The 15,000-nt window shown below is 37.7% G+C and overlaps 1 protein-coding gene across 4 annotated transcripts in view; it reads left to right on the top strand.

The window, feature by feature from the left end:
• Positions 1–10,884: 10,884 nt before the first annotated feature.
• The window catches only part of LOC136826082 (mucin-2-like), a 71,124-nt gene continuing 67,008 nt past the window's right edge, over positions 10,885–15,000 (top strand). For 3 of the 4 annotated variants that reach the window (XM_067083065.1, XM_067083047.1, XM_067083072.1), the window contains exon 1: positions 10,885–11,022. The gene's annotated coding sequence lies outside the window, so the exon portion shown is untranslated. Of the gene's footprint in view, positions 11,475–15,000 lie in introns of all 4 variants that reach the window. The other variant, XM_067083056.1, reaches the window with a different exon arrangement.

Genomic DNA, 15,000 nt, shown 5'->3' on the forward strand with positions numbered 1-15,000 from the left:
AGCCATTCTGTGTTTAAAACTGTGAAAAGAGGGAGTTGGAGTGGTTGGACAGCAAAATGGGAGTGAGGAATTGGGAACGGATGTCAATTAAAAGGCTAAAAAGTGGGCGTAGCTAGAGGCCGAAGACACGCTGTAGACAACCTTTAGTAATGCCTACAGTGCGCCACGGAAAGTTCACTGACGGTTGGAAAGAGTTGGACAAATGGTGCGAATGAGATTTAGGAGAGGGAGGACCTTGAATGGGGCAGTGTTGTTGAGGGAATTCGAAGCGACTCTATAAGCTTAAAGTTTATGTACATAAAGCGGCTAATGTCCAGGAAGTTTTCTGCACAGGGGATTCGTTCCTAATTAATGAGTTAACATGTGAAACTAGCAGTGATCGTCATCTTTTCTCCGGAGCCACACCCTATCAGGAGAAAATTTAACTAAAAAAAAAAACACGTGTCAAGACGCTATCAGCATTCTTGTCTTACTTCTCTGATAAAATAATTTTTTAAAAATTCTATCATTTGGAAGTTAAAATGCACTGGCTAGTTTTGAAAATATAATTTCCTGACTTTTACGAAACGCTTGGAAACAATGGTCGGGATTCAATCGTCTTATGCATTAGTAATAATAATAATAATAATAATAATAATAATAATAATAATAATAATAATAATAATAATAATAATAATAATAATAATAATAATAAAGTGATAATACTCAAAACGCTTCGCGATCTTTTCCATACCTACATGAAATAAATACAAGGCACTGAATGGGACAGACTTCCTTGCTCGCTCGACGATGAAGGACTTTTACTTCCTAGCATACTTCAATGCACATTTGCAACCTCCCTCATTTATACTCATATATTAAATATTAATGCAGTCTAGTTGTAAAACTTTGAACGGCGAATTAATTTGAGTCACCCGTGAGCTTAAGGAAAGGAAAATGGGTAGGCAACATCTAAGGAAATTCCTCCGTTTTCTATGAACACGTCATATTGCGTTAATACATTACCACATTATCAATTGAAGCCTGGCATTATACCATAAAAATGAAATGTGTGTGTTGGCCTATAATGTAAAAAGATGTTGAAAATATACCATAATGAGCTTTCAATCACTTGAACTGTGAACTCCAAATTACATCTGTCTCCAGCAGTCTTGTCGATGTAGTTTCGAATTTCACAGTCAGGCAAAGTGATTTCTGCATGTGTATAAAAACAAAGACCATTTGATGAGGCCCTCCTAACTCTCTTTTATATATTTTTAAATTTCTTAGGATCAGGTTAAATATTCTCTTATTATTATCATTTTGTTATTATTTAACTATGGATTTTCAAATATATTTCCTGAAGGCATAAAATCTGAACTTATTCCTTATCTTCTTTTATGGAGAGAGAAAACTGATGAAGCGCAATTGCCGGACATGCCATTGGTACAAAAAAAAAAAAAAAAAAAAATTATTATTGCATCTATACATATAAAGGTGCTATACATACGTGTATGTATGTATGTATGTGTGTGTGTGTGTATATATACATATATATATATATATATATATATATATATATATATATATATATATATATATATATTAGTAACATGAAATGAGGTTTCTTCTTTGAAAAAATTCCAAAGAATCTGGTTTTTGTGGGAATGTGGAGGGATGTGTGTCTAGTATCACCGAAAAAAGAGTTAAAGTGTCTCCAAGGTAGGAAACATATTTTTTTTGACCTCCTTTATCATCACACATTAATGGCCAAAATAGAAGCATTTTTTTTACCATAAAAATGGTTAAACGAAAAAAACTTGGAAACCGCTATTCATGTGAAAGGAAGGCATATAAGAACAAAATTTGGAATCAGAAAAACACATCCAATGCTTCAGTCCCCGTCTCAAAATATCTAATAGTTCGGCTGCTATGGCCGTTCAAAATTTGACTGATGTCAAATTTAATATTTCTTTCTCTCCGTATCTAGAAAAAGGTTATTCATAAGAAAAAAGTTCATTTAAGAAAATAGATACAGAATATCAAAATACATAGGAGATTTTGCAATTAAAATTGTATCCCAATTTCATCGCAACACACGAAGAAAAATGTAACTACAAAACGGTCATTTATGTGGAAAAAATGCATGGACGAAAAAAGATGTTGAATATCAAAATACACCATATGATGTGACTTTCAACTTCATATCTCAAATTATATAGGAGATATTGCAACTGAGATTTTAAGTATCTCAATTTCATCGTAAAATAATAGGAAAAACATAGTCTTTTTTATGTAACTCACAAATGGCCATTTATTAAAAAAAAGTCCATAAAAAAAAAGATTCAGAATATTAAAATATATCATGAGATAATTATTAAGTTCATAATACCAATAATATTGGAAATATTGCGATTAATTTTTTGAGTACTTCAATTTCATCATGAAATATCAAAACAATAATCAATTCACTCTTATCTAAAATAAATAATTTGAAAAAGAAATATCTAGGAAAAACTTTAGAAACATTAATAAATACTAAGCAAATCAAGTTTTAACTTAATATCTCTGAATATAGCCAATACATTCCAAATTTTGTTTTAAACACAATTTCAACACCTACTTTACGGTACAAGGGGCAACCTATGAAAGAGCAAAGATCCTGATATATAGGTACAACAGTCCCAAAATTATTTGTAATTTGTTTAAGAAAAGCTATACCTAATATTATCGAAACTACATTAGATATCTTCGTCTTCCTCTGACAAGTCATCACTGATCACTGCCGCTTCTCCACTTGAACAATGGCCACAGCAGACCCCACAAAGGAGCCCCTCTCTTCTGCAGTTGCATCTCATTGCTTGGCACCGGTTCTCACTTTTCCTGCAATTGCAACATACCGATTTCGGCAGTTCATCAGGGGCAATATTACCAATAGACGTCTTAGGTCTTAATGACTTCGATCGAGTTCCCAACCTCTTCCAACTGGGCTTAAAGCTTCAGTAACCAGTTCTTTCCGGATTATTAATTGGTGATACACTCCCAGAGCATGCTGGATACTGGAATCTTCTTTTGGTGGTAGAATTTCTGGACTGGTCTTATACTGGAATCTTCTTTTGGTGGTAGAATTTCTGGACTGGTCTTATACTGGAATCTTCTTTTGGTGGTAGAATTCTGGACTGGTCTTATACTGGAATCTTCTTTTGGTGGTAGAATTTCTGGACTGGTCTTATACTGGAATCTTCTTTCGGTGGAAGAATTTCTGGACTGATCTTACTCCTATGTGCTTGTTCTAGGGTATTTGTAATACCATAGGAATTAGACACTTTAATAAAAGATCCAAAGATTCTCGCAGTGCATATTCTGTAGTCATATATCAGTCAGGGATGAATACTCATTTACAGAGAAACTGATGCACTTTATGTCATTTAGTATTAATGATGCTACTGTTTTGATATTTTTTTTTCTCTCCTTCCTCACCTTTTTCCATTTCATTTTGGTAATTTCTGATTATTTCTGCACTACAATCATTAAAACATACAATATCTCTTTTCCTTGCTTCATCTGATATACAAAGCCTTGGATACAAATGCAAGAAACATGAAATAATTCTAAAGTATAAGGTCGGCAACGTGACCTTTTTCTGATACTCGGGATGCGAGTTCGAACCCAGCAACCAGACATCAGAAATACTTCATATTTCTTGCATCCGGATCTAAGGCTTTGTACTAACAAGCATATCCAAAAAGTACCAAGACTTCGAGAAGTTAAGAGGGCATTGTGGCTATTGCAATTACAATTACATACGTACCTGGTAAAAAGCAACCAGTAGATTTTATATATATATATATATATATATATATATAATACATATATATATATATATATATATATATATATATATATAATATATACTATATATATATATATATATATATATAATATATATATATATATAATATATATATATATATATATATACACATACATACATATAATACATAAAATATACACACACACACACACACATATATATATATATATAAATATATATAAATCAGAAAAATAGACAGAAAATAACTTCACTGTGTATATATATGTATATGTATATATATGTATATATATATATATATATATATATATATATATATATATATATATGTATGCATATATTCATATTACTCGTATTAGACTTCAATAAGACGGGTGGTTTAGATTTTAGATTCTTTATCTTACATAAGACGAGCTTTTAAAGACATACAGTCTTCTTCAGGTACCAACATCTGTTATCTTCTAGAATAGGGATTAGAAATAAAAAACAGCAGATATCTTACTGAAGCCTAATACGAGCAATAGCCTATGAATATATTATATATATATATGTATATATATATTTATATATATATCTATATATGTATGTATGTATGTATATGTGTGTATGTATACAACACACACACACAACACACACACACACACACCAGTCCCGATGGCTGATGTGCTGTCTTTTCAAAGTAAGAAATTACAACCATATGAAGAAGTTTCCTTCATTAAAATGAATTAACCAATGCTCAACTAGTACTTTTTTTCTTCCTCTCAGCGGTACCTATTATAAACAAAAATTCGACTGGTGTGTGAGTGGACCCCTCTCCCTTCTTCTAGCGAACGGGATATTCTGAAACACCAATTTTGCCGTCTATCACACCTCGTTCCATGATCTGGCTCAGATATGTAGATACCTTTAAAACCTTGGGCAGCAGCTTGGGGGATTTCAATGAATTTTTTTTTTAACAAACTAAACGCGATGGTGCCCACAACTAAAATTGGAACTGACAGGGGAAAAAGACGGGTAACATATATGAAAATATATTAATTCCGAGGTAGAGCGAATTGGATGTTAAAGGACATTTGTAGCTTAATGCTTGTATATGAATCACGGTGATGTGATCAATTTCATTCATGCATTCACTGTACAGTATATAGGAAGCCTATTTTCACTGTTTGCCACACCAGTTTCTCAGAGGGCTTAGGGTATATGCGAAGTATGTATGTAGGTGTGTGTATGTGAATATATATACATTTATATATGTGTATATATATATATATATATATATATATATATATATATATATATATATATATATATATATATATATATATATCCAGTGGAAGACCGGTAATGAAATGATTGACAAAAAGCAGAAAACTAAGAATACGAACAGTGATGGACAGTGGAACAATAAATGAGACTATTAGCAGACAGCTAAGAAGACAAAGATTGAAACATTAATGACGACTGCATCGCCATGAGCACGAATATGCCGCGAATCCCCCCCTCCCCCACGAAAGCAACTATAACTCTTCCCCTCACAAGCGGAGGATGGCCACTCGGTTATTTTCATATAAAGCTGTGGGAACAAAGGAGAGCAAACCCAATGTTACTATACCGTAGGAAATCTCAAATGCTAAGTTTTTGCAACAGGTATACAAGTCTCACTCTTGGCAACAAACAGATAACCAGATGAAACAGACATCAACTGAAAATTTAGTTGAAACTGATATGAAAAATGACAGGACAGGCTGCAGTAGTAGTCCATTGAAGAATACACCAATGTAACATATGAAAAATGATGAATTAAATTTCTAAACCACAGAAATGGAAACCAGGGCTACAGCAGTGAAACTTTTGATTGAACCAGGTCACTGGTTACTGTGAAATTGTTGGTTACGTTTGTAAATCCCCAAAGGATAAAACTAAGTGACTACTACAAGCAGAAGTCGTTGCCTGTATCCTTCTGGCATAAGTAATGCCAGACGGACACAAGCAACGACATGATCCAGCTCTGAAATCATGAAACAACAACAGATTACTAGTATTGTATATCAGACGAGAAAGAACATTCTACAGTTTTGAAATAATATGGAAAAACTGAATGTCTCTATTCCAATCAGGTCCTAAAAGCCCCAATACACAGATGGTAAAAGGAATAAAAAAAGGCCTGATGTGGACCTCTGGACTGACTCTGCCCAACCAGATCTATTCCTACCGCTGTTCTGTGATCCCTTGATAGAGAAGGGCTTTTCGTCCTCTCTCTTCCAGCGATACCTTCACTGTCATCAATACTGATGATGAAGCCACCCACCTACAAGTACACCTTGAAGAGGAACTCTAGCCTAAACTTCACTAATGAATATGGTGTCGAAGGCCAATTTCCTCTCTTGGATGTAAATATGGAGAAGAAAGGAGATAGGTACAATACTACAGTGTACCAAAGGGCGACTAATGTGGGTCAGTGCTTTAATGCCCTGACACTTATAAATGCTCTGTGGTAGCTCTGTACGTGAGACGTGCAATTATGCACTGTTCCAAATGGAAAGGGACTCATATGGAGTTCGAACGTGTTAGGCGGCTCCTAATTAATAACGCTGTGACAGCAACCTAATAGAAGGTTGGCATACGAAAACTTTATGACAGTAACCTAATAGAAGGGTTGCATACAAAAACAGTTGGATATGTATGCATATGTTTGCTAGTACACCAGTGATGACGTCTAACTCACTAGGAGACATCAATTAATACTATGGAATGGCAAGAGGTCCAGACCATGAAAAGTATAACTGCCAATGGTGCCACACCTGCAGATCATAACGATAGCATCTCCGTATGCATCTACTGCCACCTAAATCTGGTTAGCATTCTCGTTGTACGAAACAGTACCACTCCCACGTGCAGAGGTGTGGGAGTCGACCAACGTGATATATAAATTTAAATGTACCGTATAGACATGTCGAGGCCTCAGCAATTGCTACAAAGGTCTCATCACTACCTCTCTACAACGATGAATGCAAGCTCTCTGCAACCAAAGGGATATATTCCAACATAATGTAGACACCCACAACCAGAAACCAACATTAGAAGAACTATTAGAAGGCTTGGAGAAGCCCGACTCCACAGTTTGCAGATAGCAGAAGCCGTGAGTACAAATCAACAACGGCCTTCTTTAAGCATACAAAGGAACACAGACTTCATCCTCCCTTCTTCAAAGAAACCACAAGACATCTGTGAGAATCTGAAGGAAGAAACAAGCAACAGAATACTCTCAAATAAGACTGAAAATACCATTGATGGAACTGATCGAAACTGTTGGCCAGACAAAAATCACACCCTTGCATCTCCCTCTGCTGCTTGCCGTGACATAGGACGTGTCCTACGGAGCACTAGAAGTGCCCTTGCTGCCACACAGACTACGCTAGAGAATAAAACTTGTCGACCAATAGACATTCAGCACTCCAGTTACATCATTCTTTATATTTAATGATTAGCTCTAAAGTCCACATGCTGTAATAAATTCAGTTTATGTCAATCTGTAATCTCCACAAACTATCAGGGAGCAAGCAGAATATGCAGCACCAGTCCTGACATGTCTCAGAAAGGATCAGCACCAGAGGCTGGCAGTCATCCAGAGCAACGCCATGATACCAATGCTAGGGGGCCCAATGTGGATCAGAATGTCTCCTGAGGGCAGAAACACAGCTATAATCTCTTGCTCACAGGATATGCCAAAGAAATGCTATTATACTGTACAAAACCATCAAAAGCGACAAGGATGGACCACTAAATAAAGTAAATGAACTGTAAAACGCAAATGTTGGCTGATGTTACATCACTAAAAATGGAGGGCTAGAATTTTGATTGTTGTGCTGATAAACCTGGCCTTATGCCAGCTCAGGCTCTTGCTCCTGAAGAGATGAAGAAAAGATGGAGTGGATGACTTGTCTAAATATTTGGGGGTCAAAGTGGCTGAGAAATGCCAAGTAATGAGACAATGAACAAAGCAGTGATTCATCAAAACAGAATAGGAATGAAAGGCAGCAGGAGCTTTGCTAAAGTTATACAGATGTAAGAGTGTCCACACAGAAGCAAAAGCTGGAAAAGATGCAAAGATGAGGGCAAAGTTTATGCCAAGGCTGTTGGGCATAGGTAGTAACTGTGGAGGTAAGGAAAAAACATGTAATAACATGTTAAAATAGATGGCAATCAGTGGTTGAAGAAAAGGAATAGTAGGTTAAAAAACTGACATTATTGCCCTGAGTTCCTAAACTTACAACTGTTAAACCTTTCCACACAAAACGTTAACAGTTCATTCAAGTTAAGAAATGGCCACACACATTGGATGCATCACTGTCATAAGTCCCTGAACAGAAAAATAACACTTTTAATTTAATTGAAGGGATTCTCCACGCCTATGAGGGACAGTGTAAAATAGTTAGCAGAGATATTTCACAGGTGATTACATCTGTTAAGAGTAGAGGTGCTCGCAATATGGGGTAGCCAGATGGTGGTGGGATTGTTGATAGAAATGTTGCTTCTAGTCAAGCAACATTACAGAAAGTGGAAGCTAAAAATGAAAATACTGATAAAAATGCACAATTTTTTTTAAGAAGAGGAACTGTGCGAACGAAAAAATTATGAAAATTATCCAAGACAGAATGACGAAAATGGAAGAGGGCAGAAATCTAGGAATTATGACTGACAAAAAGATGATGTTCCGAAACAGAAAGAAAGCAGAAAGCTAAAAATGAAATCAATGACAGAAATAACACTAAAAATTAAAACAATAAAAGGGAAAGCCCGTGAATGGAAAATATTAGAAGAAAGTGGAATAGTAAGAATGAAAACATTACAGAAAGTAGACCAAGAACTAATCTTTTACAGAAATCAGACATTGGCCAAGTAGCTGAAAACTTGTCAGATAACGAAAGGCTATGACGTGAAATCAGTCAATAAAAGCAGTCGACTTTCAGAATTCAATCTCAGAAAGTGAAAAACTAAGACTGAAATCCCAATCAAAGATGACAAACCTCCACAAAGGTAACACATCACTGAATGAATCTCAGTATCCAATCTACGGCCCTAGTAATTCTTCACCAGAACGCACCTACAACTAAAACATGATAAGAGTCATTTAGTGAGAATCACTAAAACGGCACATGTCCTCGCCAATGCCAACTCAATACTCTGACCTCTGTCGCTCTGTGCGTGGGCTTTTATCAAAATGCCCCAAGAATGGAGCAGATCTTGACAAAGTTCACTGGGAAAATTCATTTAGCGACTCACTCCAGATGATATATTTTTCAAGTGCATAAAAAAGGATAAGGCAATGATTTAACCATCTAAAGGTAGTCACCAAAATTAATAGCTTCAACCTAATGCTACACACAAACAGGCAAAAACCCTGAAACACAATCCTAACCTCTTCGGCAGGGGCCAGAATGGGGCATACCCACTTACTGAAACACTCACACAAAAACATTGCATTAATAACCATAAGCACCTTCCAATCACTCCTAGGTGTGAGTCGACAGACGGACGTAAATGCCATTACAGAAAACCACATTACAAAAATAGACAGCTGATGATAATGTCAATTACAGAAAATGGAAAAGTCAGACGGACAATACTGAAAGAAAGCGGAAGACCTTGAATTGAGAAAATGGGCAATAAAAAACAAGTAAAAAATGCGCCGAAGTTTCTTCGGCGCAATCGAGTTTTCTGTACAGCCGCTACAGCGTATAATCAAGGCCACCGAAAATAGATCCATCGTTCGGTAGTCTCGGTATAATGCTGTAATAGCCGCGGCCTATGAAACTTTAACCACGGCCTGGTGGTGGCCTATACTTTATCGTTGCCAGAAGCACGATTGGCTAACACAACAGCAAGTAAAATAAAAAACTTCTGAGGCTAGAGGGCTGCAATTTGGTCAGTTTAATGATTGGAGGGTGGATGATCAACGTACCAATTTGCAGCCCTCTAGCCTCAGTAGGTTTTAAGATCTGAGGGCGGACAGAAAAACGTGCGGACGTAAAAAAGTGCGGACGGACAGACAAAGCCGGCACAATAGTTTTTTGCAGAAAACCCAAAAGTGGAATACTAAGAATAAAAAACTGACGGAATGAAAACCTTGGGGGGAGAGTGGAAAACTGAAAATGAAAGCCGTGACCGAAAAAGGGAAACCTAAGAATTCAAAACAGACTGGAAAGTATTAGAAAAGACCCATAAAGAAAACACACCAGGGACATGTGTTGAAAACGATGTATAGGATTGTTGAGACAAAAAATCTACAGACTCGATGTGAAAGCACACGCAAATAGCAAATGCCCACACATGGAGACCAAAATACTATGTACATGGGATGTACAACTATACACTTACATAGGGAGGCTAAAGGGAAAATATACAAGTAGAGTTAAGCAAAAAGTACCATAAAAACTGAAAAACCTGAGTGAGCATTTACCGGGACTCTTGAGAAAAAACTACAATATCCACAGGAAGAACAAGTAAATAATGAGGTTAAGGTTAAACAAAGATGAATAAGGATGCGCCAAACAAGAGCTTTAACAAAATTACGTTAGTCTATAAAACAGACAGTAAAATCTAAGAAAAAAATCCACAGGCAGACATTATAATATAACCTCCATTGTTAAGCCCAGCAAGAAAATAGCGAGAAAATCTCTCAGAGAATGACCGGCTGAAAAATGGCAGAAGTTCAAGATCAAGACCAAATCGGAAACGGAAGAAGATCCGCAAAGCGTTAAATGGCCAAACGACAATCTGATAAGGATTCTAATGCGCAAGCTGGGTTGAGCAGAATGAACACAGATGCAACTGTTCTGGCTTCAAAGTCTCATGAAAAGAAAAAGAGAAAGAAGAAATAAAAGAAGACAGAGGTTACTTTAAAAAATAACTTCATCTTGCGTTAAAGTCTCACGAGGGGAATGCTTCCATTTTGTGAATTAGAATTTTCATCTAAAAATCTATGAGATCTTCCATCCAAGTTAACTTCGAATCAGACAACAAGAGGGCGTGAGAACACTACTCTGCCCCTTCCCACCAAAGGCCCCCAACACCAAGCCCCCAGGGCACCCGAAACCCTCTCACCCCTGCAGGGTGATATTTTGGTGTGTGGGCCAGCCTTCTGGCGGAGAGGGGAAACAGCAAGGATGTCTTGTGTGCGTGTCTCAGAGAAAGTGTCTCCCTTCGCTAAGGTGGGTATAGAGAAGAAGGTGTCAGTGATCGCAAAAATCATGCAATCATGGGCTCACTTGAGCCCCTTCGACGGATGTCGCCGACGGGCGCCGTGGCGGAGTCGTGAGTGGCCAAAACGTCAAGCAACCGAGGGTGAAACACACCGAAAATAAGTGTGATGGGTGCCGGCCTGTCCGGGCATGCGAAAAGGTGGGCGGCGCTAGTGCCAGGTTCGTGCCTCCACAGTACGAGTGTTGGGGCGATACCCCGTGTTGGAAAAATACATAACGCCAGGAATATCTGTCTTTCTGTTCGACAGACCTTCTATTTTGCATAGTGTTGAATTAATTGAAAATAATATCGCTAAAACAAACTGTTATGGTGAACCGAACGGTTTATTCAGTGTTTTTTTTTACGTTATAACCAATAATATAAAAAAGGATAATTTCCGGAAAATGAAGGGCTTCTAAAGGTATGTACAGTTGATCAGAGAGAGAGAGAGAGAGAGAGAGAGAGAGAGAGAGAATGGTGCCAAAGTGATGTACTCTCATTTCTTCATCTTCACTTTTTGGTGCGTAAAACATTTTGTAATTATCGTCTGAATCTCCGTTTTCCTTAGCATATCATTAACTGCGTCTTTGTGCGTCACGCCTGACTATGCACGTGTACACAGGATCCAGGTCTAAGACCTTGCACAAGACGTAGTCGTACGTGCGTTTCCGCGCATAAGCTTGTGAGTACATATGTACAAGTATACAGTAATTTTTTTTTCTACGAGCCTAAGTAACCGTGTTACTGCGGAAGCAAAGTAGATTGGAATATGTAAAAACGTTTAAGTGACTGTATACTTGCGTGTTTGTACTTGAATTATGTAGGTACTTAAGGGGTACATGTGGGATGTTATCTACGTGTGTAGATGTGTACGTGAAATAGTGCACCTTTGTGTACACGCATGCGACCCTTAATAATTTTAAGTTATACTTTTATGAAGGTGTATAAGCGAAATGATAAAATTTGTCGTAAGTGAAGAGATATAAAATTCCTCCTTTATAATAAAGAGAAAACGTGGGGGAGAGATATAACATTCCAGGTTTATAATAACAATAAAAAAAAAGTGGGAGTAAACGGTTCCAATAACGATTTTGGTTCCCCAGTCGAAAGAATTCAGGCACCAACTCGCGATGTAGGGCTGCTGCCGAGCGAGGACTAAATGTCCGGAGCCAAAGTGTGTCGTCATGGCTTCAAAAGCGATATTTCTGAAAATAAAATTCTCCCACTGGTAATTGCTATGCCTAATATCTTCATCTCCTGCTCTGTTACAACGACTTCTACGCTTCTACTACTGCTACTGTTACTATTTTACAACTGCTACAGATATTAGCCATTTTTGTTAATATATTACCATCCTCAATCACTACCACAATGGTCCCGTGGAATGTAAATGTATAGAAGCGCTTGCAGGAAAGGTGAAAGGAAAATTCGCAGACACTGAGCAGTTTTCTTTTTTTCAAGACATGATTACAATAAGAGAAAGGAGCAAAGGCACCCTTTCTCCTTTCTGTTAATGCGATCAGGTCTTTTGACGAAAGCTCAGTGACTTCGAATTTTCATTTCACTTTTCCTGCGAGCGCTCCTATACTATTGCTAGCACTAATGTTCAGTCAGTATTTGCTCCTACGGCCAATAATACTTTGACATCACTACTTCTAATATTGCTACTACTGATAAGAGTGCAATTATTCAAATACTTCTCACACTACTGGTACTGCAAGTCCCATTATCAATACCTATAAGATAATCATTGCTGATCCTAACCTCTCCCCCTTGAGTATGTGAGCCTCCGACCAGCGGTAACTAATTTTGGGAGAAATGTCCTACTTATCGTAATTATTGTAATTCTGAAGTCGTCTGAGCATCCTCCAATAAGAGTACTCTTATTCTGAACAAATGTCCGAGTAACTTTCGTAATTACAGTTCCTCTCGCAAAAGTGAAAAATAGAGCAGAGAAATTCCATCAACCTCTAGGCCTATATGGGCAAATTTTCCCGCAATTCTGTAAATGATCAGAATACCACGAATGACGTAAATACCTCTATGGAGGCTTGAACAAAAGGGCTGACGATGCTTATGAAGAGAGACAGAGAAAACGACAGAGATACAGAGAGGAAGCGGGTTATGAGAGCCAAAAAGAGCCCAAATAATTTGAGGTATAGAATGAGATCAATGGAAATCCTTAAGATTAGCAGACTAGTGGAAGATGTTGGCTGTTCTTCTCTCTCTCTCTTGAACTCTTGAACGAGAGAGAAGAAGAAGAAGAAGAAGAGAGAGAGAGAGAGAGAGAGAGAGACCATGGCAGGATGTGAAAACGGTAAAAGAATGGTTTTTACAATAATGATAATTAAGGAAATTTCTATAAGAGTGAATCTCTCCCTTTGATTTTCAGTGTGGAAACAGCGAATGTTCTGTATTATGTGAATGTTGAAGTATATGATAAGGAGACAGATAACACAACTAATAAGTATGGAAAGCCTAGGGTGAATGAGAGCAATGAATCTTGAGGAGGTGTTACAAAAATGAATCGAATATCAGAAGAATATCCACTGAAGCGTAGCCTTGAGAAAGAAGAGACGGTAAGGGGAAATACTTATGATGTATATTGATGGATATTATTGTAAGATGAATAACCGGAGATATTTCTACGTCATATTTCCAGACTCCCGTAGGACTTACCTGAAGGATTTGTTCTTGGATGAAAGGTGGAAACGGGGCTAGGTACAGTTAAAAGAAGGTGGACAGCTGAGTGAGAAGAGACTGAAGGGAGCAGATGAAAAGCATAAAGCAGAAAGCAGTGCAGTTGGCGCCACAGGGTGGCTGCGATGAACATTTACTGCCGTCTACTAAGTTCCACAGTCTGCCGTCCCCTATATGAGGAATATATAGGCAAAGTTGAGTTTCCTCGAGGGAAATGTTACCAAAGAATGAGACGAATAAACAGATCATCTGGATATGAGAAATCGTAGCAATGTAAAAATTATATGGATAAAACGTTCATACGCATATCAAAGATGGTTTTGACTGTGGAAGTAGGGCAGATGAGGAAAGATGTGATGAAATTTTAGGTCATTCGGCGCTCAAGAAAGTGAAAAGAAGGAGCTGGAGTGGTTGGACAGCAAGATAAAGAGTCCCTGAAAATTAAGGGCATGATGTACAAGGATCTAGAGGTGGAACTAGGAGAAAACCCTACATAGTTGGAGAGGCTGGACAGCAAGACTGAAGAAAGGAGGCGAGAACAGACGTCGGGTAAAAGGCTTAAAAAGGGGGTGCAGCTAGGGGCCTAAAGGACGCTGCAAACACCCTTTAGTAATGACCCCAAGTGTACTGACGGCACTGTCCCCCTTCTGCGAGATGACGAAAGGCTTCCTTAAGGAAGACGAGCGTGGTTGCAAGGTGAAGAAAATCCCGAAAAAAACGATCTTACAATGAAGGATATAGATTTGGGATGCGATGTGTAGGGAAATATACACCGAAAAGATTTTTGATGTCATAAGCCTCTCTAAGACTACAGAGGCAGGAGTGTCTTCTCTGGTGTACAAGTACGGTTCAGGCTGGGGTGTTTAACGGCTCTGATGACAGTCACTAGAAACTAAGCAAATAATACCAAGATGGGGGATAAGTCCAATGTTTTGACTGGAATGGCAAAACTGCAATGTTTGATGAAAGTCAAGAGCAGCAACGTAAAATTTGGAGGAAGTTAATGGTAAATGCTGGCAAGAATAAAGTAAGAGTATATAACACTTTGGAATGATAAGCGATGGGCATTAGAAAATTTGGTGGATGAATGAAAGCAGTTAACTCACATGGTAATTTAGGCATAAATATCACAAGGGGACGTTGAAATAAAAGAAAAAGAAAAAAAAAGTAAGAGGCGGGAGGGTACGTTGAGCATATCAGAATTCCCGATGAAATAGTTCAGTAGGTGCACGAAGCAATTACGAGGC

The sequence above is a fragment of the Macrobrachium rosenbergii genome, chromosome 3, assembly GCF_040412425.1.
Source record: "Macrobrachium rosenbergii isolate ZJJX-2024 chromosome 3, ASM4041242v1, whole genome shotgun sequence".
NCBI lineage: Eukaryota > Metazoa > Arthropoda > Malacostraca > Decapoda > Palaemonidae > Macrobrachium > Macrobrachium rosenbergii.